General features: G+C 44.6%; 1 long non-coding RNA gene across 1 annotated transcript in view; it reads right to left on the reverse strand.

Annotated features, from left to right (window-relative positions):
• The window catches only part of LOC106994504 (uncharacterized), a 30,728-nt gene extending 5,119 nt beyond the window's left edge, over positions 1-25,609 (reverse strand). The window contains exons 1-2 of the long non-coding RNA XR_013408466.1: positions 25,562-25,609; positions 25,103-25,280 (exon numbers count right to left, since the gene is read on the reverse strand). This is a non-coding gene — a long non-coding RNA (uncharacterized LOC106994504). The remainder of the gene's footprint in view (positions 1-25,102; positions 25,281-25,561) is intronic.
• Between the last annotated feature and the right edge of the window lie 94 nt (positions 25,610-25,703).

The following is a 25,703-nucleotide window of genomic DNA, read 5'->3' on the forward strand; positions in this document are numbered from 1 at the left end:
TCACCATGTTGGCCAGGCTGGTCTCGAACTCCTGACCTCAAGTGATTCACCTGCCTCAGCCTCCCAACAAGTGCTGGGATTATAGGAGTGAACCACCATGCCCAGCCAGATTTTGTAAGTCTTTAAAATAAGCAAAACAAAGTATTATTTATGGCAGCATTCATATATATAGTAAAAATATGAAAACATGCAACTTCAGGTTAGTGGTTCGCCCACGGAGAGGGATCTGAAAGGGATGAGTCTATTGGGTTTTAACAGTGCCTTTAATATTTTATTTCCTACAAAAGGAAGTAGGAAGTAAATATGGCAAATATTACACATTTGTTCAATCAAGTGAATGACTGAACAACAGATGGGGGGTCAATTATATTTTTCTGTACTTCTTTGTATTCTTGAAATATTTCGTAATTGAAATCTAAAAATTAAATTAAGTTGATAAAATAAAGGTTGGATTCCTTTGTGACACACACACTTTGACTAACCAGATTCTCACTACATAACAATCTGCCAGCCCAGGCCCTTGCCCACTTACCGACGCACACTAGTCAATGTGAGATTCAAAATGCGGAAACACTTGCATTAGGATGATTTGGGCAATTAAAAATCTCACACTACACATGTGCATGTGCACACATGGACACACACCTGAACAAAACAACCAGCCATACAACGCTAAATTAAAAACCCAAGTGCCCGCTGTAAGATGGCAATAGAATAGAAATGGAATACTCTCTCTTTTGTATTAAGAATAAAACCAATTAGGTCACAGCTTGGAAGTAAAATCCTTCCACTAATGACAGCCTTTGCAAGTAAGATGGTTCCCCTGAGGCTGGTAACAATGCTGGCAGAAGAGCAGAGAAGGATGCTGATTTCACTTTGTCTGGCCCAAGAGCCCCTCCAGGGAGAGCCAAGCAAATGGCATCGTGGGGCTTAGTAAGAGGGTGAGATAGGAAGGGAGGGAACCACCTGCCCAGGAGTTCCTGCAATTCACAGAGGAAACTTTGCCAAGGCCTCTAGTGCATGGAATCCCTAAAAATCTCCGGGCCTAAGTGCCTCCCTACTGCAGAAATCGCTTTCACAGCTACTCCTGTCAAACCTTCACTTAAACATTTCCAGAGTTGAGGCCCGACTGCTTTTGAGGCAGCCCATTCCATTATTGGACCACTTTAGTTGTTGGAAGATTCCTATGTTTTTTAAGAGAAATAATCAGATCTGAAGCAGGAAGCACAATATATAATCACATTGTATAAAATGACCCTGAGTGTGTGAGAGTGTGCACGTGTGTTTGGGAGGTCACACGCCAAAATACTAACACTATGAGAGTTGGAATTACTGGTAACTTTTATTTTCTCTTTTTTGCCTGTCTGTATTTTCTAAAATGAACACATTTACTTGGTAAAGTGGGAAGAGATCATATTATATATTGATTAGGATTAGTGGGAAGCCAGGGGTGGTGGCTCATGCCTGTAACCCCAGCACTCTGGGAGGCCAAGTTGGGAGGACCGCTTGAACCCAGGAGTTTGAGACCAGCCAGGGCAACATTGTAGGAACCCCGTATCAATGAAAAAAAAAATTTAACTAACAGGGCATGGTTGTTGTATGCCTATAGTCCCACTATTAGGAGGCTGAGGTAGGAGGATCACTTGAGCCTCAGAGGTCAAGACTGCAGTTAGCCATGATCACAGCACTGCATTCCAGCCTGGATGACAGAGAAAGACCCTGTTTAAAAAAAAAAAGGCTGGTCACAGTGGCTCACACCTGTAATCTTAGCATTTTGGGAGGCTGAGGCGAGAGAATCACTTGAGATTAGGAGTTCGAAACCAGCCCGGCCAACATGGTAAAACCCCATCTCTACTAAAAATACAAAAAAAGTAGCCAGGTGTGTTGGCGGGCACCTGTAATCCCAGCTACTTGGGAGGCTGATGCAGGAGAATTGCTTGAACCCAGGAGGCAGAGGTTGCAGTGAGCCGAGATTGTACCACTGCACTCCAGCCTGGGCAACAGTCTTTTGAGACTCCATCTCAAAAGAAAGAGAAAAAAAAAAAAAAAAACAGATGAGTGGGAGATCAAATATTTTTCCTCTCACAAAGGGGAGATAAATCCTTTCATATTTTGCACCCATTGGTCCCAGTTCTGTTGGATCCACCCTCAAGTGGGCAGTGGTCCCAGATGGGGCAGCCAGTCAAAGGCCAAGCCAGAACTTTCTATGCTGCTGGTTCAGCCTGAACACATGCCACCCAATAAAAGAGGAAGGAAGCTTTTCGGCAGCTATGGTAAACTTAAGCATGTCCATACTTCACTGAATTAAGAAAACCAATTTCTTCTCAGAAAAGGGGGTGCTCAGCTGTCATATTCTAATCAGTACTTTCCAGAAATGCAATGAATTGAAAGCCAGTTTAGCTAAAGACGGGTTAGGGGGGAAATGTTTTGATCTGAGTAATGCAGGAAAGAAAATTTGAATCCCTGGCATTTGCATAGCCCTTTGAGAGGAAACCTTTCACAGGCATGATCTTATGTGACTTAAACCAGAATATTCTCTCCCCACACCAACCAACCAAAACGCACAGTGCATCCAAAATATTGTATGGATATGCATATTCCGTTTACAGGGAAGAAGGGCCTCATTACATCAGATTCTCCAAGGGGTTTGTTAAAGGGTTAGGGCCACTGGTCTGATAGATGCAGCTTAGAACTGGTTTTTAGCAAACTAGGTCTGGGTCCTCATCTGTTGAAAAGCAGTATTGGGTGGCATGATCTCTGTAACCTCTTCCAGCTCCTGCTGCCCCTCTCTTTGTTACACTCTCCAGGCACTTGGGAGTCAGAACTTATTTCCAGGGCCTAGAGGTGGCCCAACCTTCACCATCTATCATAGCCTGCCCCGGGACTTGTCATGGAGTGATGAGGACGTCTGCCTGCCTGGTGATGGGATTTGCAGCCAATAAAACCCTCCACCAGGCAAGAGGATTGTGAGACCTGTCTGGCTACAATTTATTCTCCTTAGTCACTTTGACCGACTGCAGCCAATTGCCAGGGGAAATTTGAATCTGAATGCTGCTGCCTGTGAAATTAGCTTAGAAAAATATGCAGGCTCTCTTCGACAATGGGCAATTCCAGCCCAATCTAAAGAGCCACAATTGGGGTGGGATAAAGACACACAAGCAGACACTGTCCAGTTCGGGAGAGTCTCAGGAAACCAGAGAGAGATTAACTTCTTACTGGAGGGAGCACGTTGCCCTGCAGGAGAGGCAGTCACTCAGCTTAAAAAGGATGAATGGAGGCAGAAGAGACCAGAAGGGATGGGGGGTAAGACAGAAAAACATTATTAAGCTCATCTGAAGAATACATTCAGGAAGTCATGGGTGTAAGCAAGAAAAGAGCAGCTTCAAGAACAGATGTGCAAGCACAGTTGTTGCAGCAAGGTATGTGTAGGATCAAAAGGTTGGAGGCAACCTACATGTGCATCCCTGGGAGACCGCTGAAACATACTGGGGAATACTATGTGGCCATTGAAAAGAATGTGATAGAGGCCGGGCACCGTGGCTCACCATGGCTCATGCCTGTAATCCCATCACTTTGGGAGGCCAAGGTGGACGGGTCACTCGAGGTCAGGAGCTCAAGACCAGCCTAGCCAACATGGCAAAACTCTGTCTCTACTAAAAATACAAAAATTAGCCGGGTGTGGTGGCAGGCTCCTGTAGTCCCAGCTACTCAGGAGGCTGAGGCAGGGAGAATTGCTTGAACCTGGGAAGTGGAGGTTGCAGTGAGCCGAGATCAGGGTGACAGAGTGAGACTCCATCTCAAAAAAATAAAAAAAGGAAAAGAAAAAAAAGAATGTGGTAGATCAACGTGGACCAATATAGAAAAAAACTCCACTTTTTCTTTGCTTTGCTAAGAAAAAAGCAAATCATAGAAAAGCATGTGATGTATGTGGACTATGTTACTGTTTATGCTTTTAAAGGGAAAATGCTTATAGATTTGTATTATCTCTCTGAAAGAATTCTCAAGAAACAGATCAGGAGTAGAAGGGAGACTTACTTTTCACCTTCTACCTTTCTAGACCTCTTGAATTATTTACTATGTGCCTGTATTCTTGTTTGAAAGTGTAAATAAGTGAATAATGTTAAAAAAGGAGAAGGGGGGTGGAGAGCGGTAGTTGCTGCCCTCCCTCCAAAGTCAGCCCTGCCACGGAGCCATCTTCCCTTTCCAGATGGGATGGCTAACTTCATGTGCCAACTTGGTGAGCCACAGTACCCAGATAGTTGATCATTATTCCAGATGTTTCTTTGAAGGTATTTTTTTGGGGTTTTTTTGTTTTTGTTTTTGTTTGTTTTTAAATGCAATTTCACTATTGTTGCTCAGGCTGGAGTGCAATGGTGCAATCTCGGCTTACTGCAACCTCCACCTCCCATGTTCGAGCAATTCTCCTGCCTCAGCCTCCCAAGTAGCTGGGATAACAGGCATGTGCCACCACGCCCAGCTAATTTTTTTTTTTTTTTTTTTTTTAAGTATTTTTAGTAAAGACAGGGTTTCACCATGTTGTCCAGGCTGGTCTTGAATTCCTGACCTCAAGTGATCCACCCACCTCTACCTCCCAAAGTGCTGCAATTACAGGCATGAGCCACTCCACCTGGCCGAAGGTGTTTTTTAAATGAGATTAAATTTAAATCAATAGGCTTTGAGTAAATTAGATGACCCATTGAATGGCTAGGCCTCATCCAATCAGTTGAAAGCCTGCATAGAAAAGAATTCCTTCTTGCTCAGGGGCAAGAATATATATACTCTGTTGGTTCTCTTGATCTGGAGAGAACTGACACTGGGGCTTGAGAGAATCTCTGAGCCCAGGCTTATGCATAGGCACAGGTGAGGCGGCCTCTGCTACCTGCTAGGGAAAGGGTGGGGACTGAGAATCGTTCACGTGGAGACTGGATATTGACCTCACTCTGGGGTCAGAACTGGGAGAAAGGTGGGTCTGGCCAGGCCTCTCCCTGCATGTGAAGCAAGCCTACCCATAGTTCTCCCATGAACACTCTGAATACTCCCCGAGCATGAAATGAAAGCTCTATTTGCTTCCTTGTGGCCCTTCCTCACAATCTTTCTTTTCTGTTTCCTCTCTCGCTCACCAAGTCCTTTCCCTTCCATGTCTTCTTTGTGAACAAGGTTACGCCAATAAGGCAAAAATAAAGATGTTGCTATGTTGCTGTTTCCTCCCTGGCTATGAGCCTGCTGTTCGCCTCAGTTCAGTTATTCCTCACGGCTTCCAGCGCCAGCAAGTTCTGCTGAGCAGAAAAGACAGTCAATCAGCTGGTTACTTTGTCTCAAAGACCCAAATAGTAAGCTTGACCATTGTCCTCTGCTTTCATTGACCAAATAAAACCAGGTGATTCAAGTCCAAATGATTGAAAATGACATGTATATGCTGGGCGTGGTGGCTCATGCCTGTAATCTCAGCACTTTGGGAGGCTGAGGCAAGCGGATCATTTGAGGTCAGGAGTTTGAAACCAGCCTGGCCACCACGGTGAAACCCCATCTCTACTAAAAATACAAAAATTAGCTGGGTGCAGTGCCGTGTTCCTATAATCCCAGCTATTTGGGTGACTGAGGCAAGAGAATCGCTTGAACCCAGGAGGCAGAGGTTGCAGTGAACCGAGATCACACCACTGCACTCCAGCCTGGGTAACAGAGCAAGACTCCATCTCAAAAAAAAAAGAAAAGAAAAGAAAAGAAAAAAAGAAAATGACTTGTACAGATACCCTGCTTTTTCCTCCCTTCCCAACTCATGATACACTGCATTATTCATTCAGACTGTGTTATTCATTCCTTATACCACCATGAAATACGGCATAAAATAATCTCAGACCATGTATTGGGTGGTCCCTTTACACTAAGTCTCCTTCCCCGTATTCCAGATTCAATTAAGCAGTCAATCCAGAAAGACATGCTGAACTCAGTGATGATGAAGGCAGCACACGAGCCACTGAAAGATTCAAAAGGGCAGAAAAAGAGCTTATGGACAAGACAAGTGGATACAGTGCAACACATAAATAGAACATAATAAGCAAAGCAGTATAAGGCTAAAGAAGTGACAGATCAGAGGAGAGCAGTCACTGTGGGCTGAAGTATCTCAGAAGGCTCTGGCCTTGAAGATACATAGGAGGGCATTGAAAATAGACAAAAGTTAAAAAAAAAATCCTGCTTTACCTTCTGTTACATCACTTAATCCCTACAGCTACCCAGCAGGGGAGGTGGTTCAGAAAAATCTTCCCATTGTCAGGCGGGTTCAGTTCAAGGAAACCAAATGTTTCTTGCCACACACCAGGAAGGGATGTTCAAAGAGGCCAGTTGCTTTCACCGATGTTGTGGAGCATGTCAATGCCAGAATCAGGGCTGGAGCCAGGTTTCCAACCAACTCCATAGTCGGTGCTCTGGCCACTGAATGAGAAAAATGGACAAGGATTTCCAGGCGAGGGCATTCAGGCAGAAAGGCCCAGAGGCACAAGGGAGAGGAGCCAAGAAAAGTGGGCACCCATTCTCATTCTCATAGGACATGTATGCACACACATGCATGTGCACACACACACATGCACACTCCGTTTCCTCAAATTACACTTCTGCCTGAGAGAGTATGAACAAGCAAAGCCTTATGCACACATCAACTACACCAGGATTCAAGAGGACAGCTTTGACCTCTAGGTCCTTGCCCCCCATAGGAATCAAGCTCCAAATTCATTCAGCAGGATTAATACGATGAGAGAAAAGCTTGCATTTGAGGCCGGGCATGGTGGCTCATGCCCATAATTCCAGCACTTTGGGAGACCAAGGTGGGCAAATCACTTGAGGTCAGGAGTTCGAGACCAGCCTGGCCAACACGGCAAAGCCCCATCTCTACTAAGAAATACAAAAATTAACCGAGCATGGTGGTGCCCGTCTGTAATCCCAGCTATGTGGTAGGCTGAGGCAGGAGAATCACTTGAACTTGGGAGGCGGAGGTTGCAGTAGCCGAGATTATGCCACTGCACTCCAGCCTGGACAACAGAGTGAGACTCAGTCTCATAAATAAATAAATAAGCTTGCATTTGAGTTTGTCTGACTTTATGTCAGAAACTTATAGAGGAAGTAATAGTATAATAACTCTATTCAGCCAAATAAATAAGTGGAGCTTTATCATCCATGCAAAATTATGTGCATTGTCCCAGAGCTGATAGTTTTAGCCATACACAAGAGAATTATCACCAGGACAAGGAATTTGTTCTAGGAGCAGTAAACTGTGGGGTGAGTTATTCACTACAGCTCATTGGCCTGGGCCTTCGAAATGGACAAGACTCCACCATCAGGTGACCAGCCTAGATACTCTATCACTGGGAGCTGTTACAAGCCCAGCTGATGTGAACAGAAAAGGAATGAATGGACCTACCAAGGGATACCAGACACTGGCCTCCACTTTCTCTACCCGGGTCGGCCAGTCTCCTTATCGGCATAGTCAGGATAATAAAACTCCAGGTTTATTTGGATCCCGCAGAGGACACTGCCACGTGGAAACAACTGCAGCTGTCATCTTGGACTTTACCCCCCAGTAGACTCAGTGGGGAAAGGGGGGAACATTCTGGGGACCTCTGTAGAGGGGCTTCAGACCTGGATAGATTTCCCAGCAGGGTAAAGTTCAACTTCCTCCAGGATGCTGGGTTTTACAATGTCCTCCCTTCATATTATCTAGAAATCCAGACCCTATCCTCTTTTTTTTTTTTTTTTTTTGAGTTTTGAAATGAACTCTTACTCTTGCCCAGGCTGGAGTGTAGTGGCATGATCTCGGCTCACTGCAACCTCTGCCTCCCGGGTTTAAGCAATTCTCCCTGTCTCAGCCTCCCGAGTAGCTGGGATTACAGGTGCCTGCCACCACACCCGGCTAATTTTTTTATTTTTAGTAGAAATTGGATTTTTTTGTCATGTTGGCCAGGCTGGTCTTGAACTCCTGACCTCAGGTGATCTGCCCACCTCAGCCTCCCAAAGTGCTAAGATTACAGGCGTGAGCCACTGCATCCAGCCTATTATACAATTTTATAAGTTACAGATAAATTATAACAATGGAAAATAGGCTGGGTGCAGTAGCTCACACCTGTAATCCCAGCATTTTGGGAGGCCAAGGCAGATGGATCAGTTGAGGTCAGGAGTTCAAGACCAGCCTGGCCAACACGGTGAAACCCCATCTCTACTAAAAATACAAAAATTAGCCGGGTGTAGTGGCAGGCACCTGTAATATCTACTACTCAGGAGGCTGAGACACAAGACTTGATTGAACCCGGGAAGCAGAGGTTGCAGTGGCTGACATCACACCATTTCACTCCAGCTTGAATGACAGAGCAAGAGTCCATATCACAAGAAAAAAAAAGGAAAATAATTATCATTTAAACACATGCAAACGAACTCCATCCAGTGGAGTGACAATTCTTCCATTTCACCACCAACACCACCACCAAGGAAAAGCCTGTTTCAGGCTGGGCGTGGTGGCTCACGCCCCAGCACTTTGGGAAGTCGAGACAGGTGGATCACCTGAGGTCAGGAGTTCAACACCAGCCTGGCCAACATGGTGAAACCCCATCTCTACTAAAAATACAAAAATTATCCAGGCATAGTGGATTATGACCACGTGCCTGTAATCCCAGTTACTAGGGAGGCTGAGGCAGGAGAATCGCTTGAACCTGGGAGGTGAACGTTGCCGTGAGCCAAGATTGCACCACTGCACTCCAGCCTGGGCAACAGAGCCAGACTCCGTCTCAAAAAAAAAAAAAAAAAAATGTTTAACCTTCACTTACACCTTTATTTTAATATTCCCAATCTGTTTTTTGGATTGTCCTTTTTTTTTTTTTTTTTTTTGAGACAGCGTGTCCCTCTGTCACTCAGGCTGGAGTGCAGTGGCACACACTCTGCTCACTGCAACCTCCTCCTCCTGGGTTCAAGCAATTCTTGTGCCTCAGCCTCCTGAGTAGCTGGGACTACAGGCACATGCCACCACACCTGGCTAATTTGTGTATTTTTAGTAGAGACGGGGCTTCACCACGTTGGCCAGGCTGCTCTCTAACTCTTGACCTCAGGTGATCCACCTGCCTCGGCCTCCCAAAGTGCTGGAATTACAGGCATGAGTCACCGCACCTGGCCTGGATTGTCCTTTGTTTTTGTTTTATTTTTTCTTTTTCATTGTTTTTTGAGACACAGTCTCACTCTGCGGTGGCATGATCTCGGCTCACTGCAACCTCTGCCTCCCAGGTTCAAGTGATTCTCCTGCCTCAGCCTCCAGAGTAACTGCGATTACAAGTGCATGCCACCATGCCTGGCTAATTTTGTATTTTTAGTAGAGACAGGATTTCACCATGTTGGCCAGGCTGGTCTTGAACCCCTGACCTCAAGTGATCCACCCACCTTGGCCTCCCAAAGTGCTAGTATTACAGGCATGAGCCAACACACCTAGCCTGGATTGTCCTTTGAATTGGTTTTAACACTTTGCCAGTTTTCTCTTTAATTAGTTAAATATAATCTTTTTTTTTTTTTTTTTTGAGACAGGGTCTCACTCTGGTGCCCAGGCTGGAGTGCAGTGGTGTGATCATGGCTCACTGCAGCCTTGATTTCCAGGCTCAGCAATTCTCTCACCTTGGCCTCCAGAGTAGTTGGAACCACAAGCATAAGCCACCAAACCTGGCTATTTTTTATTATTATTATTTTTTGTAATGATGGGATCTCACTACGTTGCCCAGGCTAGTCTCCAACTCCTGGGCTTAAGCGAGCCTCCTGCCTTGGCCTCCCAAAGTGCTGGGGTTACAGGCATAAACCACCATGCCCAGCAAAATCTTATCATGTATTAACTTTTCAAAAAAATCTACTCCCGGCTGGGCGCGGTGGCTAACATCTGTAATCCCAGCGCTTTGGGAGGCCGAGGCAGGTGGATCAGTCAGGAGTTCAAGACCAGCTTGGCCAACATGGTGAAACCCCATCTCTACTAAAAATACAAAAACTAGCCGGGCGTGGTGGCAGGCGCCTATAATCCCAGCTACTCAGGGGGCTGAGGCAAGAGAATCTCTTGAACCCAGGAGGCGGAAGTTGCAGTGAGCCGAGATCATGCCACTGCACTTCAGCCTGGGAGACAGAGTGAGATTCCATCTCAAAAAAAAAAAAAAAAAAAAGTCTACTCCTGATAATTTCCACCTATTGGATTTAGTTCTGCACCCTCATCCAAGCGGTGGATTCAAGTCCCAGAAGACTGTCAACGTGGATCCCACCCCAGGGTCTTTTCTGTTCCAGGCCAAACGTTCCCAATCTACCTAGCAATACACTAATTACAAGCTGCAAATCAGACAGGCCTGGTTTGGAATCCCTTGTCTACAACTCTATACCTAAGTACCCTTGGCAAGTTACTCGGTATTGCTTATCTCCATTTCCCTCACATGTGTAAAGGGAATAGGAATGCCCATTCCAGGCTGGGCGTGGTGGCTCATGCCTGTAATCCCAGCACTTCGGGTGGCTGAGGCAGGCAGATCACTTGAGGTCAGGAGTTCAAGACCAACCTGGCTAACATGGAGAAACCCCCTCTCTACCAAAAAATACAAAAACTGGGCTGGGCGCGGTGGCTCATGCCTGTAATCCCAGCACTTGGGGAGACCAAGGTGGGAAGATCATTTGAAGTCAGGAATTTGAGACCAGCCTGGCCAACATGGTGAAACCCCATCTCTACTAAAAAATACAAAAATTAGATCGGTCGCAGTGGCTCATGCCTGTAATCCCAGCACTTTGGCAGACTGAGGCGGGTGAATCACGAGGTCAAGAGATCAAGACCATACTGGCCAACGTGGTGAAACCTCGTCTCTACTAAAAATACAAACATTAGCTGGGTGTGGTGGCACACACCTGTAGTCCCAGCTTCTTGGGAGGCTGAGGCAGGAAAATCACTTGAACCCAGGAGGCAGAGGTTGCAGTGAGCCGAGATTGTGCTGCTGTACTCCAGCCTGGTGACTGAGCGAGACTTCGTCTCATAAATAAATAAATAAGCCAGCATGGTGGCGGGCACCTTTAATCCCAGCTACTTGGGACATTGAGGCAGGAGAATCGCTTGAACCCAGGGAGGCAGAGATTCTAGTGAGCTGAGATCATGCCACTGCACTCCAGCCAGTGCGACAGAGTGAGACTCCATCCCCCCACCAAAAAAAGAAAAAAAAAGTATATATACACAAAAAATTGTGGCCAAGGCAAAAGAATCACTTGCACCTGGGAGGCAGCAGTTGCAGAGAGCTGAGATGGCACTGCTGCACTTCAGCCTGGGTGACAGAGTGAAACTCTGTCTTAAAAGAAAAAAAATTGCCCACTCCAGAGACACTATGTCAGACAGACTCCAGGATGGCCCCTGCAGCATTCACCTGCTGGTACTCATTCTCTTGTGCCACCCTGGGGAGCAAGGACAGGGTGCTACATGCATCCTTTACCCACAAAAATAATGGGGAAAAGCTTCTTCTGACGCTGAACTGGTGCCATCTAGTGGCCCATGGTGTCCCTCAGCCACTCCACCACACAAATGTGTCCTTCAAATGAAGTTTTTGTGAATAGTAGTATTCAGGGCTTCTTTCTGGACTGACCCTTGGCAATATCCAAGACAGGTTTCCCCATAATTTTGGTATCCCTTTTCTGAAATTTTATCCCATGACAGGCAGGTGTAATGGAAAGAAAGCAAACAGTGTCAGGCTCACCTAGCTCTACGCATAATGCATCCCCAACCACTTACTGGCTGTAGGACCTTGGGCAAACTACCAAACTTCCCTGAGCCCCAAGTTCATCCTCCGTAAAACGTGGGTAGCACAATCCTCCTTACAAAGCTCTTCTGGGGAATATGTGGAAGGAACCATACCCAGTGCTCAGCATACAAGTAGATGCTCGCTAAATAATTAGCTGTATTTTCGTGTCTTCCCCTTTATCATAGTTCCATCCTATCTTCTTTCTCTCTGGGCTCCAGAATTACTTTCCATTACCTAAAATATTCATTGACACTAAGAAGTGTGAGACTGAATGTATAATTCTCCCCAGGAATGCAAAGGATTCACGCCAGGAGGCCTGGGGTTCCGTCCGGCTCCAGCTCTGCCATTTATCAGGTTAGCTTACCTTTCTTGTAACCAAAAAAAAAAAAAAAAAAAATGCGTTGTAAAGATTATTTGATTTAATGAATGCGAAAGTAACTCACATAAAATAAGCATTCAGGCCGGGAGCTGTGGCTCACACCTGTAATCTCAGCACTTTGGGATTCCAGCACAAGGAGGGTGAATCACTTGAAGTCAGGAGTTTGAAACCAGTCTGGCCAACATGGCAAAACCCTGTTTCTACTAAAAAAAAAAATATATATATATATACACACACACACACACACACACACACACACACACACACACACAAAATTAGCCGGGCATGCTGGTGTGCTCTTGTAATTCCAGCTACTTGGGAAGCTGAGGCACTAGAATCACTTGAACCTGGGAGGTGGAGGTTGCAGCAAGCCAATATCTTGCCACTGCACTCCAGCCTGGGAGACAGAGTGAGACTCTGTCTCAAAAAAAAAAAAGAAAAGCATTCAATAAATATTAATATTCATTCCAGAAATAGATGAATTTTACAAGAGGAAAGATGGAAGGAGGCAACTCTAACAATTAGTCACTGGTGGAATTTTAGACATGAAGTCAGATATCCAGGCACAAATTGTATCTAATTGCATTGCCGACTCTACATAGGCATGTTAATCCCAGTCTCATTGTCCACTTCAAGTTTTTATTTATTTATTTATTTATTTATTTATTTATTATTATTTTTTTAGGCGGAGTTTCACTCTTGTTGCCCAGGCTGGAGTGCAATGGCACGATCTCGGCTCACCACAACCTCCGCCTCCCAGGCTCAAGCAATTCTCCTGCCTCAGCCTCCCTAGTAGCTGGGATTATAGGCATGTGCCACCACGCCCAGCTAATTTTGTATTTTTAGTAGAGATGGGGTTTCTCCATGTTGGTCAGGCTGGTCTCAAACTCCCGACCTCAGGTGATCCACCCACCTCGGCATCCCAAAGTGCTGGGATTACAGGCGTGAGCCACTGCACCGGCCACTTCAAGTTTTCAGAAGAGTATTTGTCACTGGGTATGTAGAACAAGTCAACTCTTTAATAATTGTTAGCACGTTGAAAAGACATGGGACTAACATGGTGAAGAGGAGGACGAGGAAGCAGCTGACTGCACATATAGACAATGCTCACACAGCTGAACCATCATTTATTGCCAGGGCATAGTGGTTGCTCCTTACTCTGTCCATCATCCAGGGTCCCAGCTGGAAACAGAATTCTCCAAGGGTAGCTCAAGTGAAAAAAACCCTAATGAAGGGACTCCCAGTAGAGGCATAGATAGAGTTAAGGGAGAAAACAAACAAAGACTGGTCACTTCCCCTTGGATAGAGGAGGAAAGGAGAAGATGGAGCTACTAGAGCCCGGTGAGACCTGAAGTCACGGAGGAGGACCACCATTGGGAGCGGGGATCATAGGGGAAACAACTAGCGTCAGATTCTCCATAGCAAGCAAGAGACAGCCCTGGACTTTGGGGATTTTTGTCTGTAAAATTTTCCCTTGTGTGTATGATTAATTTAACTATTAAAATAAATTTTTAATTAACACATAATAATCGTACATATTTATGGGGTACATAATGATGTTTTGATACACACCATGTATAGTGATCAGACAGATCAAGGTGATTCATATACCCATCATCTCAAGCATTTATCATTTCCTTGTGTTGGGAACATTCAATATCCTCCTTCTAGCTATTTGAAACTATATATTATTGTTAACTATGGTCATCCTACAGTGGTAGAGAACATTAAACCTTATTCCTCTTATCTAGCTGTAATTTTGTATTCTTTAGCAAATCTCTCCCTATCCTTCCCTTTCCCTACCCTTCCAGCTTCTAGTATCCTCTGTTCTACTTTTTACTTCTATGAGATAAACTTTTTTTAGCTTCCACACATAATGTGCAGGGTTTAACCTGCTGTTCTGGCTTTTTTTTTTTTTTTTTTAGATGGAGTTTTGCTCTTGTCACCCAGGCTGGAGTACAATGGTGCAATCTCAGCCCACCGCAACATCCCCCTCTTGGGTTCCAGCAATTCTCCTGCCTCAGCCTCCTGAGTAGCTGGGACTACAGATGTCCACCACCACAACCAGTTACTTTTTGTATTTTTAGTAGAGATGGGGTTTCAACATGTTGGCCAGGCTGGTCTTGAACTCCTGACCTCAGGTGATCTGCCCGCCTTGGTCTCCCAAAGTGCTGGGATTACAGGCGTGAGCCACCGCACCCAGCATCTGGCTTATTTCACTTAACATAATGTCCTCCAGTTCCATCCATGTTGCCTCAAATGACAGAATTTCATTCATTTTTATGGCTGAATAGTATTCCATTGTGTATTTATATCATAATTTCTTTATGCATTCATCTGTTGTTAAATACCTAGGTTGTTTCCATACCTTGGCTAGTGTGAATATTGCTGCAATAAACATGAGGATGCAGAGGTTTCTTCGATATACTGATTTCCTTTCCTTTGGGTAAATGCCCAGTAGTGGAATTGCTGGATCATATGGTAGTTCTATTTGTAGTTTTTTAAGGACCCTCCATACAGTTCTCCACTGTGGTCATACTAGTTTACATTCCCAGCAGCAGTGCATAAGAATTCTCTTTTCTCTACATACGTGCTAGCATTTGTTAGCTTTTGTCTTTTTGATAATAGCAGTTCTAACTGGAAAGGGATGATACCTCATTGTGGTTTTAATTTGCATTTCCCTGATGATTAGTGATGTTGAGCATTTTTTCATATATGTATTTGCCATATGTACATCTTCTTTTGAGAAATGTCTGTTCAGATCATTTGCCCATTTTTTAAATTGGATTGTTTGGTTTTTTGCTGTTGAGATGTTTGAGTTCCTTGCATGTTCTGGATATTAATTCCCTGTTAGATAGTTTGAAAATACTTTCTCCCATTCTTTAGGTTGTCTTTTCACTGTGTTGAATGTTTTCTTTGCTATGCAGAAGCTTTTTAGTTTGATATCATCCTATTTGTTTATTTTTGCTTTTTTTGCTTTTGTTGCTTTTGAGCTCTTATTCAAAAAATATTTTCCCAAGCCAATGTCCCAAAGTGTTTGTCCTATGTTTTCTCCTAGTAGTTTTTTGTTCACTTGTTTTTGTTTGTTTGCTTGTTTTGAGATGGAGTTGTGCTCTTTTGCCTAGGCTGGAGTGAAGTGGCAGCTCACTGCAACCTCCGCACCCCCAGGTTCAAGTGATTCACCTGCCTCAGCCTCCCGAGTAGCTGGGATTACAGGCGCCCACCAACACACCCGGCTAATTTTTTGTATTTTTTTGTAGAAATGGGGTTTCACCATGTTGGCCAGGCTGGTCTCGAACTCTTGAACTCAAGTGTGATCCACCCGCCTCAGCCTCCCAAAGTGATAGGATTACAAGCGTGAGCCACTGCACCTGACCTTCTCCTAGTAGTTTTATAGTTTTAAATCTTACATTTAGGTCTTTGATGCATTTTCAGTTGATTTTTGTATAGCATGAGAGGTGGAGGTCTAGTTTAATTCTTCTGCATAAAAATAACCAGAATCATTTATTGAAGAGATCACCCTTTGCTCAATGAGTATTCTTGGTATCTGTGTCAAAAATCAGTTGGCAATAGTCACATGAATTTACTTCTGGGTTATCTATTCTGTTCCATTGGTTTATGTGTCTGTTTTTATGTCAGCACCATGCTGTTACTATAGCTTTGTACTATAAAGTCTTGTAGCATCATGCCTCCAGCTTTGTACTTTTTGCTCAGGATTCCTTTGGCTATAGAGTCGTTCGTGGTTTGGTACAAATTTTAGGATTGTTTTTCTATTTCTGTGAAGACTGTCATCGGTATTTTGATAGAGATTTAGTTGAATCTGTAGATTGCTTTGGGTAGTATGGTTATTTTAACAACATCAGTTATTCTGACCTGTGAGCATGGGATGGCTTCCAATTTATTTATTTATATATTTTATTTTATTTATTTATTTATTTTTCTTTTTTGAGGTAAAGTCTTGCTCCATTGCCCAGGCTGGAGTGTAGGGGCACGATCTTGGCTCACTGCAACCTCCGCCTCCCAGGTTCAAGCAATTCTCCTGCCTCAGCCTCCCAAGTAGCTAGGATTAATAGGCATGCGCCACCATGCCCGGCTAATTTTTTTGTATTTTTAGTAGAGATGGTTTCACCATGTTGGCCTGGCTGCTCTCAAACTCCTGGCCTCAGGTGATCCACCCCCCTCAGCCTCCCAAAGTGCTGGGATTATAGGCGTGAGCCACCACGCCAGGTGTCTTCCAATTCGTGTTCTCTTCAATTCTTTCACTGGTGTTCTCTAGTTTGCCTAGCAGATACTTTCTTACTTCCTTGGTTAAATTTATTCTTACGGGCTGGGCTTGGTGGCTCACACCTGTAATCCCAGCACTTTGAGAGGCCAAGTTGGGTGGATCACCTGAGGTCAGGAGTTTGAGACCAGCCTGGCCAATACGGTGAAACTCCATCTCTACTAAAAAATACAAAAATTAGGTCGAGCGCAGTGACTCACACCTGTAATCTCAGCACTTTGGGAGGCTGAGGCAGGTGAATCACAAGGTCAAGAGATCAAGACCATCCTGGCCAACATGGTGAAACCCTGTCTCTACTAAAAATACAAAAATTAGCCGGGCATGGTGGCAGGTGCCTGTAATCCCAGCTACTCAGGAGACTGAGGCAGGAGAATCACTTGAACCCAGGAGGCAGAGGTTGCGGTGAACAGAGATTGCAGCACTGCACTCCAGCCTGGGCAACAAGAGCAAAACTCCATCTCAAAAAAAGAAAAAATTATTCTTAGGGTTTGGGGTTTTTTTGGGGGCAGGGGTTGGGGTGTAACTATGGTAAATGGGATTATCTTCTAAACCTTTTTTTTTATTTTTTGAGATGGGAGTCTTGCTATGTTGCCTAAGCTGGTCTGAACCCCTGGGTGCAAGCAATCTGCCTGCCTCAGCCTCCTGAGTAGCTGGGATTACAGACGTACACCATTGTGCCATCTTGAGTTCTTTTCTTGTTTGTGTCTAGAAATGCTACTTGTTTTTGAATATTGATTTCATATCCTGCAACTTTATTAAATTCACTTATTAATTCTGAGAATTATTGAGTAGAGTCTTTATAGTTTTCTCTTTTTTTGAGACAGAGTCTTGCACTGTTGCCCAGGCTGGAGTGCAGCAGTGTGATCTCAGCTCTCTGCAACCCCCACCTCCCGGGTTCAAGTGATTTTCCTACCTCAGCCTCCTGAGTAACTGGGATTACAGGCATAAGTCACCACGCCCAGCTAATTTTTTTGTATTTTTAATAGAGACAGGGTTTCGCCATGTTTGCCAGTCTAGTCTCAAACTCCTGACCTCAAGTGATCCACTGTCCTCAACCTCCCAAAGTGCTGGGATTACAGGCATGAGCCACCTCATCCAGCCTGATTTTTCTATATATAAAATCATGTCATCTGTAAACAAGGACAATTTTACTTCCTTCTTTTCAAATTGAATGTCCTTTTTTTTCTTTCTTTTGCCTAATTGCTCTGGCTAGGACTTCCAGTATTATGTTTAATTCAATAAATATTTGTTGAGAACTTATTATAAACAAAAAATTATTCTAGGCACTGGAGGGAAAAAAGACAAGAACTATGTTTTCTGCCGGGTGCGGTGGCTCACACCTGTAATCCCAGCACTTTCGGAGGCCAAGGTGGGCGGATCACCTGAGCTCAGGAGTTTGAGACCAGCCTGGCCAACATGGAGCAACCCCCTCTCTACTAAAAATACAAAAATTAGCCGTGGTGGCATGAGCCTGTAATCTCAGCTACTGGGGAGCCTGAGGCAGGAGAATCATTGAAACCCAGGAGTCGGAGGTTGCAGTGAGTGGAGATCACGCCACTGCACTCCAGCCTGGGTGACAGAGCAAGACTCTGTCTCAAAAAAAAAAAAAAAAAAAAAAAAAAGAACTATGTCTTCAGGAAGCTTACATTTTTTGAAAAAGAGATAGAAATTTAAGAAGAAAACTAATAAATGTGATAATTTCATTCAGTGAGATATGTTGTGAGGACAATAAAACAAGATTATATGTCAGAGAGGAGCTCCATAGACTGTGTCAGGGAAGGAGTTGAGGCTTCAGTGACTGGAAGAAGCCAACACGTGAAGACCTAGCTGTAAATCATCTTACATGGAAGGAAGGGCACAAGCAAAGGCATTAAGACAGGAATGAGTTAACTGTATCCCTGAAGCAGCAAGAAGCCAGTGTGGCTGGAGCAAAGTCAGTGCAGAGGAAAAGGGCAGGCAATGAGGGCCTGGAGCTAGATCAGCCTGCACAGCACAGTAAGCAGTTTGGACTTTATTGGGTGTGAAATGTGAAGTCTTTCAAGGGTTTTAACCTGGAAAGTGCTTTGGAGAGAAGTGAGGAGTGTTGTATTATATAGTTTATATTTTTTAAAGATTACATTTTTCTAGTTATAGTTATTATAGTTCTAGAAACTATATTTTAGGAAAACCAGATCACCCCAGTTAATAAGAGAAAGCTTTTTACAAAGAATGCCAAGCCATTTCAGACTAAAGAAAAAGAAACTTGGCAACCAAACACAACGTCTTATTCTGAATTTGGCTCTTCGTCCAAAAAAAATTCCATAAAAGATATTGTTGGGATAATTGGCGGCAATTAAATATGGTCTCTAGATTAGACAATATTATTATAGTAAATGTTAAATTTCCTGATTCTATTTTTTTTTTTTTTGAGACAGAGTCTTGCTCTGTAGCCCGGGCTGGAGTGCAGTGGCCGGATCTCAGCTCACTGCAAGCTCCGCCTCCCGGGTTCACGCCATTCTCCTGCCTCAGCCTCCCGAGTAGCTGGGACTACAGGCGCCCGCCACCTCGCCCGGCTAGTTTTTTGTAGTTTTTAGTAGAGACGGGGTTTCACAGTGTCAGCCAGGATGGTCTAGATCTCCTGACCTCGTGATCCGCCCGTCTCGGCCTCCCAAAGTGCTGGGATTACAGGCTTGAGCCACCGCGCCCGGCCAATTTCCTGATTCTAATAACTGATTACAAAAGAGAACAACCTGGCCGGGCACAGTGGCTCATGCCTGTAATCCCAACACTTTGGGAAGCCAAGGCGGGCAGATCACCTGAGGTCAGGAGCTCGAGACCAACCTGGCCAACATGGTGGAACCCCGTCTCTACTAAAAATACAAAAATTAGCCAAGCGTGATGGTGGGCGCCTGTAATCCCAGCTACTCAGGAGGCTGAGGCAGGAGAATCACTTGAACCCAGGAGGTGGAGGTTGCAGTGAGATTGCACCACTGCACTTTAGCCTGGGTGACAGAGCAAGATTCCGTCTGGAAAAAAAAAAAAAAGGAGAACAACCTTATTCTTAAGAAATGCACACTAAACTGTTTAGACACAAGGGGATAATGTCTGCAACTTACTCTCAAATGATTCAGATAAAAATAATATGTACATTTAGGTATATATAAGATGTGTGAGTGTATATATATATAAATGTATACACATATAGAGAATGAGAAATGTGCCAAAACATTACCAATCGGTGAATCTAAGAGAATTCATTGTATTATTCTTGCAACTTTTCACTGAGTTTGAAGTTATTTCAAAATAGAAAGTATTTACAGTTTAACTTTTTTTATTTTTTTTAGATGGCATCTTGCTCTGTCACCCAGGCTAGAGTGCAGTGGCACAATCTCAGTGGCCTCCCGGGTTCAAGCGATTCTCCTGTCCCAGCCTCTAGAGTAGCTGGGATGACAGGCAGCTGCCACCATGCCCGGCTAATTTTTTTTTTTTAATTTTTAGTAGAGACGGGGTTTTACCATCTTGGCCAGGCTGGTCTTGAACTCCTAACCTCATGATCCACCCGCCTCAGCTTCCCAAAGTGCTGGGATTACAGACATGAGCCACCGCACCTGGCCTACAATTTAATTTTTTTAATTTAAAAAAATTAGCTAAGGGAAGTATAAAAATAACAGAAATAAGAAAATTAGCATTTTATAAGCCCTAACAGAATGTTTGATTCTGGCTAATATATTAGGTAAATGTTTGGTGGGGTACTGACATTTACCCAGCCAAAGTAGTAACATCACACAGATTATTTTCTAGGCTAGAGGTTTACAAACTATAGCCCACTTGGCAAATCAGGCCTACTACCTGTTTTTGTAAATAAAGTTTTATCACAACACGGACATGCCCATTTGTGAATTGATTGTCTATAGTTGTTCTCACACAACATAGTTGAGATGCATGGTTGCAACAGGGACTGTTTAGCCTACAAAGTCTAAAATACTTACAACCTGGCCTTTTAAGAAAAGATTTGCTGGCCAGGTGTGGTGGCTTACGCCTGTAATCCTAGCACTTTGTGAGGCCAAGGTGGGCTGATCACTTGAGGTCAGGAGTTCAAGACCAGGCTGGTCAATGTGATGAAATCACATCTTTGACAGGCGCTGTGGCTCACGCCTGTAATCCCAGCACTTTGGGAGGCTGAGGTGGGCGGATCACAAGGTCAGGAGTTCGAGACCAGCCTGGCCAATATGGTGAAACCCCATCTCTACTAAAAATACAAGAAAAAAAAGAAACTCCATCTCTACTAAAAATACAAAAATTAGCCGGACGTGGTGGTGGGAGCCTGTAATCCCAGCTACTCAGGAGGCTGAGGTAGGAAAATCGCTTGAATCCAAGAGGCAGAGCTTGTAGTGAGCCCAAATCACGCCACTGCACTCCAGTGTGGGCGAAAGAGCAAGACTCTGTCTCAAAAAAAAGAAAAAAGAAAAGATTTGCTAACCCCTGTCTAGTCTCAAGGAGAGCAGACAGTCATCACCACATCCCAGTTGTCAACCTCAGCATTCCTCAGGATGGTTACCCAGGTATGTCTGCTGGAGGATACAATGTGGAGTAGACAACAGCATCTATAATGTACTCTAGCCAAAAATACCTAATTTGAATCCACCCAGTTAAAAGCTATGATACCACAAAGAAGCAACTAGACAAATCCAGAAGATGGTAAATTATGTAGATTCACTGGCTTGTCATCTTCAACAAGACTATCATGAAAACAGAAACTATGGAAAATTAAAAGAGATTCAAGAGAGCCGGGCATGGCGGCTCATGAGATCTCAGCACTATGGGAGGCCGAGGCAAGAAGATCACTTGAACTCAGGGCTTCAAGACCAGTCTGGGCAACACAGTGATACCTCTTCTCTACAAATAATTTAAAAATTAGCTGGGCATTGTGGCACGTGCCTGTAGTTCCAGCTACTCAGGAGGTTGAAGTGAAAGAGTCGCTTGAGCCCAGGCAATCGAGGCTGCAGTGAACAGTGATTGCACCACTGCACCTCCAGCCTGGGTGACAGAGTGAAACTCCATCTGAAAAAAAAAAAAAAAGAGGCTCAAGAAACAACAACCAGGCCTGGCGGGGTGTCTCATACCTGTAATCTCAGTACTTTGGAAAGCTGAAGGGGGTGGATCACTTGAGGTTAGGAGTTCAAGACCAGCCTGGCCAACATGGTGAAACCCCATCTCTACTAAAAACACAAAAATTAGCCAGGCATGTGGCAGGTACCTGTTATCCCAGGTACTCAGGAGGCTGAGGCAGGAGAATCACTTGAACCCTGGAGGCAGAGGTTGTGGTGAGCTGAGATCGCGTCACTACACTCCAGCCTGGACAACAGCAAGCCCGTCTCAAAAATGAAATGAAAAGAAACAACAACCTGATGTCATGTGGGACCTAGATTGGGTCTTGCTTTGTTTCTGTTTTTTTGTTGTGACTGCTTTTGTTTGTCTGTTTGTTGAGACAGAGCCTTGCTCTGTTGCCCAGGCTGGAGTGTAGTGACATAATCTCAGCTCACTGCAACCTCTGTCTTCCAGCTTCAAGCAATTCACATGCCTCAGCCTCCAGAGTAGCTGGGACTACAGGTGTGTGCCACCACGCCCTGCTAATTTTTTGTATTTTTACTACAGACAGGGTTTCACCATGCTGGCCAAGCTGGTTTCGAACTCCTGGCCTCAAGTGATCTGCCTGCCTCAGCTTCCCAAAGTGTTGGGATTACAGATGTGAGTCATCGTGCCTGGCGGGTCTTGCTTTGAACAAACCAACTAGAAAGGACATTTGGGGAACAACTGGGATAACTGAAATTGAGGTTAGGTATTAGAAGAAATGAAAATGTATCAACATGGTAAAATTGAGATTAACTGGAAAAAAATCAGATTATGAAATAGTATGTACAGTATAATTTCACCTGGTAAGTATATATGTATATACATACATGAAGTATATATCTCACACTATACTAGAAGGATATACATTGAAGGTTAATCTTTTGGAAATATAAGGATTTTATTTTCTTAATGTGCTTATCTGCTATATCTGACTTTCTACAAAACACATATAAATAATTTTAAATTTTTGAATAATTTTGAATTTTTACTTGTTATTTATTTATTGAGATAGAGTCACTCTGTCACCCAGGCTGGAGTGCAATGGTACGAACTTGGCTCACTGCAACCTCTGCCTTCCGGGTTCAAGCGATTCTCCTGCCTCAGCCTCCCAAGCACCTGGAATTACAGGCACGTACCACCATGCCCGTCTAATTTTTTTTCTTTTTTCTTTTCTTTTTTTTTTTTTTTTTTTTGAGACAGAGTCTTGCTCTGTCGCCCAGACTGGAGTGCAGTTGCGCGATCTTGGCTCACTGCAACCTCTGCCTCCCAGGTTCAAGCCATTCTCCTGCCTCAGCCTCCCAAGTAGCTGGGACTACAGGCATGTGCCACCACGCCTGGCTAATTTTTTGTATTTTTAGTAGAGAGAGACGGGGTTTCATCGTGTTAGCTAGGACGGTCTTGAGCTCCTGACCTCGTGATCCACCCGCCCAGGCCTCTCAAAGTGCTGGGATTACAGGCATGAGCCACCTTGCCCAGCAACTTTTTCTATTTTTAGTAAAGACAGGGTTTCACCATGTTGGCCGGTCTGATCTTGAACTCCTGGCCTCAAGTGATCTGCCCACCCTGGCCTCCCAAAGTTCTGGGAATACAAGCGTGAGCCACTGTGCCTGGCCAATTTTAAATTTTTAAATAAATAAATTGCTCTGGCTGCTCTAGATGGATTACACAGGCAATCAAGAGTGGAAGCCGGTTGTCTAGTTGATCAGCAATATGCTTTTCAGTATCTGTTTCCCAAGTCTAGGTGGAAGCCAGATTCTTGCTGGAAATGAGGCTTCTCCTTCATGGGAATCCCACATACATGGCCAAAGAGATCTTATGGCTGGGAGCACAAACTGGGTATGTTAAAGGGCTTGATATTCTCCAGGGTATTTTGTCGTCCAACAAAGCTGGTTAGAGATTTGCACAGGTCCACGGAGCTGCTCAGTAGGGGGAAGATCTGGAGGAGTGCTATCCAGCAGCCTAAAGGCAAGGCACCAGCCCTCTTTGAAGTTATACAAGGGCCCAGCCAGGAAAATCACAAGCACACACACATACCCAACATCAGTTAATGACAAGATGAGAAAGAAAATGTACTTTTAAATTTGATCTTAAAACAATTCACACCTCTTAAAAATTATGCAGAATAAGCTGGGTGTGGTGGCTTATGCCTGTAATCCCAGCACTTTGGGAGGCAGAGGTAGGTGGATTACAAGGTCAGGAGTTCGAGACCAGCCTGGCCAATATGATGAAACCTCGTCTCTACCAAAAATACAAAAATTAGCCAGGCGTGGTGGCACGTGCCTGTAGTCCCAGCTGCTCAGGAAGTTGAGGCAGAAGAATTGCTTGAACCTGGGAGGCAGAGGTTGCAGTGAGCCGAGATGGTGCCACTGCACTTCAGCCTGGGCAACAGAGTGAGACTCTGTCTAAAAAAAGAAAAAATATATATATAATAATAATAAGCAAACTTTGCAGCTTGAGGAATTAAAGTGTCTCACAAACGGAATGAAATCCCTTAGGAAAGCCTAGTGAAGAAAAATGTCAGCTATTACCCTAACTCCGGGAGGTAAGGGAGAGATAGCCAGGCCGCAGAGAGGAGCAGCCAGCAGCCCAACGTCTGGAGAGGTGAATAAAAGGACTCCAGCCGCCTGAGAAGGGATTACATTTTCTGATTGTTGCGAAAAGAATTCCCCTTTCCTAGCTAGTAAGGCCAATTTCTAAGTGAAGCTCAAAACAGAATTGTATGGGAGGCTCAGAATGAGAAGAACAAAGTAAATCCCTGGCAAGGGATTAAGAGTTTCCTCTCCCCCCACCACCCTACTCTACTGCCTGCTATCCTGGAGGCCCAGGAGCCAATCCTCTAAAGAGAATTCTACGAGGGGCAGGAAGAAGTGGATGATAATGCTGAAAGACAGAGCATTGAATATTCACTCATCTGAAAATCCCCAAAGACATTCCTTTCTAAGAAGATGGTCAGAGTAATCCATACTGGCCAACTGATTTAATGTGCCACACTGACAAACCCTTTCCTAAGAATTTATAGCCTCAACTAAAAACAGTTGTTTGGACAAACTGTCAAACTCCTGCAGGGCCCACTTGACATCTGTCTTTGTCAGGTCAGTGAGGAGAATGGCCATTACTTTGAAAAGGCTAAGGGTTTCTTGTTTCCTGCTGCTCCCAGGAGATCTGCAGAGTAAGCGAAGTCTCAAAGCCTCGGTGGTTACCATTAGGCGGAACCCAATAGAAGTCCTCGGGAGAGCCGTGTTTAAATTCAGCACTTGCCCAAGGCTGGCTAATCGCTGGAGGTCAGGAGTTCCAGACCAGCCCAGCCAACATGGCAAAACCTCGTCTCTACTAAAAATACAAAAAATTAGCCGAGCATGGTGGCAGGCACCTGTAATTCTAGCTACTTGGGAGGCTGAGGCAGGAGAATGCTTGAACCCTGGAAGGGGAGGTTGCAGTAAGCCAAGATTACACCACCGCACTCCAGCCTGGGCAGCAAAGCAAGACTCCATCTCAAAAAATTAACTAATTAATTAATTAATTCAGTGCTTGCTATTCCATTCCCACCTTCTTGGCCTTTGCCTGGATTTCTGCTACAGCTATCCTGATGCTCTGCTTAGAATTCAATCCCGTGTTCCTGGCCTCACCAGTGTACCCAGCCTCAGCACCAGAATAGTCATCCTCAACACAGCTTTCATTGGGTCCGCCTTGATGAGTTCAGGCAGCAGCGAACACGGAATGTGATGTGGTGGATCAATCCCTGAGAACAGAGCCAAAGCTGGGGTGAAGAGAGACAGCTGACCAAGAGACAGACTGCCCGGGGCAGGACAGGAGGGCAAGACTAGAACAGAGAGTACAAGATCACCCGGAAACATGGCGGCCTGGGTAAGAAGCCGGGAAGGCACGAAAATGTGCAGAACTGGCAGCAAGGACCGTGGCAAAGAGCACAGGATTCAAAGGTATTAATAGAACTAGGCTCACATCCTGGCTCTATCCCTTCTGAACCTCAGTTTTCTTATCTGTAAAATGACACATGAATACCTGCTGCAGTGCACACTGCGATGTGCTTCCCAGACACCTCCCAGGAATGAAGGACTCAGTCTCCCTCTGCTGAGAGTGCTGCGTTAGTCCTCTCTGAGGATTGGCTGAAGAAGACTGCCCCACCCAAGGTCACACCTTCTTT

This window comes from Macaca mulatta, chromosome 18 (assembly GCF_049350105.2).
Source record: "Macaca mulatta isolate MMU2019108-1 chromosome 18, T2T-MMU8v2.0, whole genome shotgun sequence".
NCBI classification, from domain to species: domain Eukaryota; kingdom Metazoa; phylum Chordata; class Mammalia; order Primates; family Cercopithecidae; genus Macaca; species Macaca mulatta.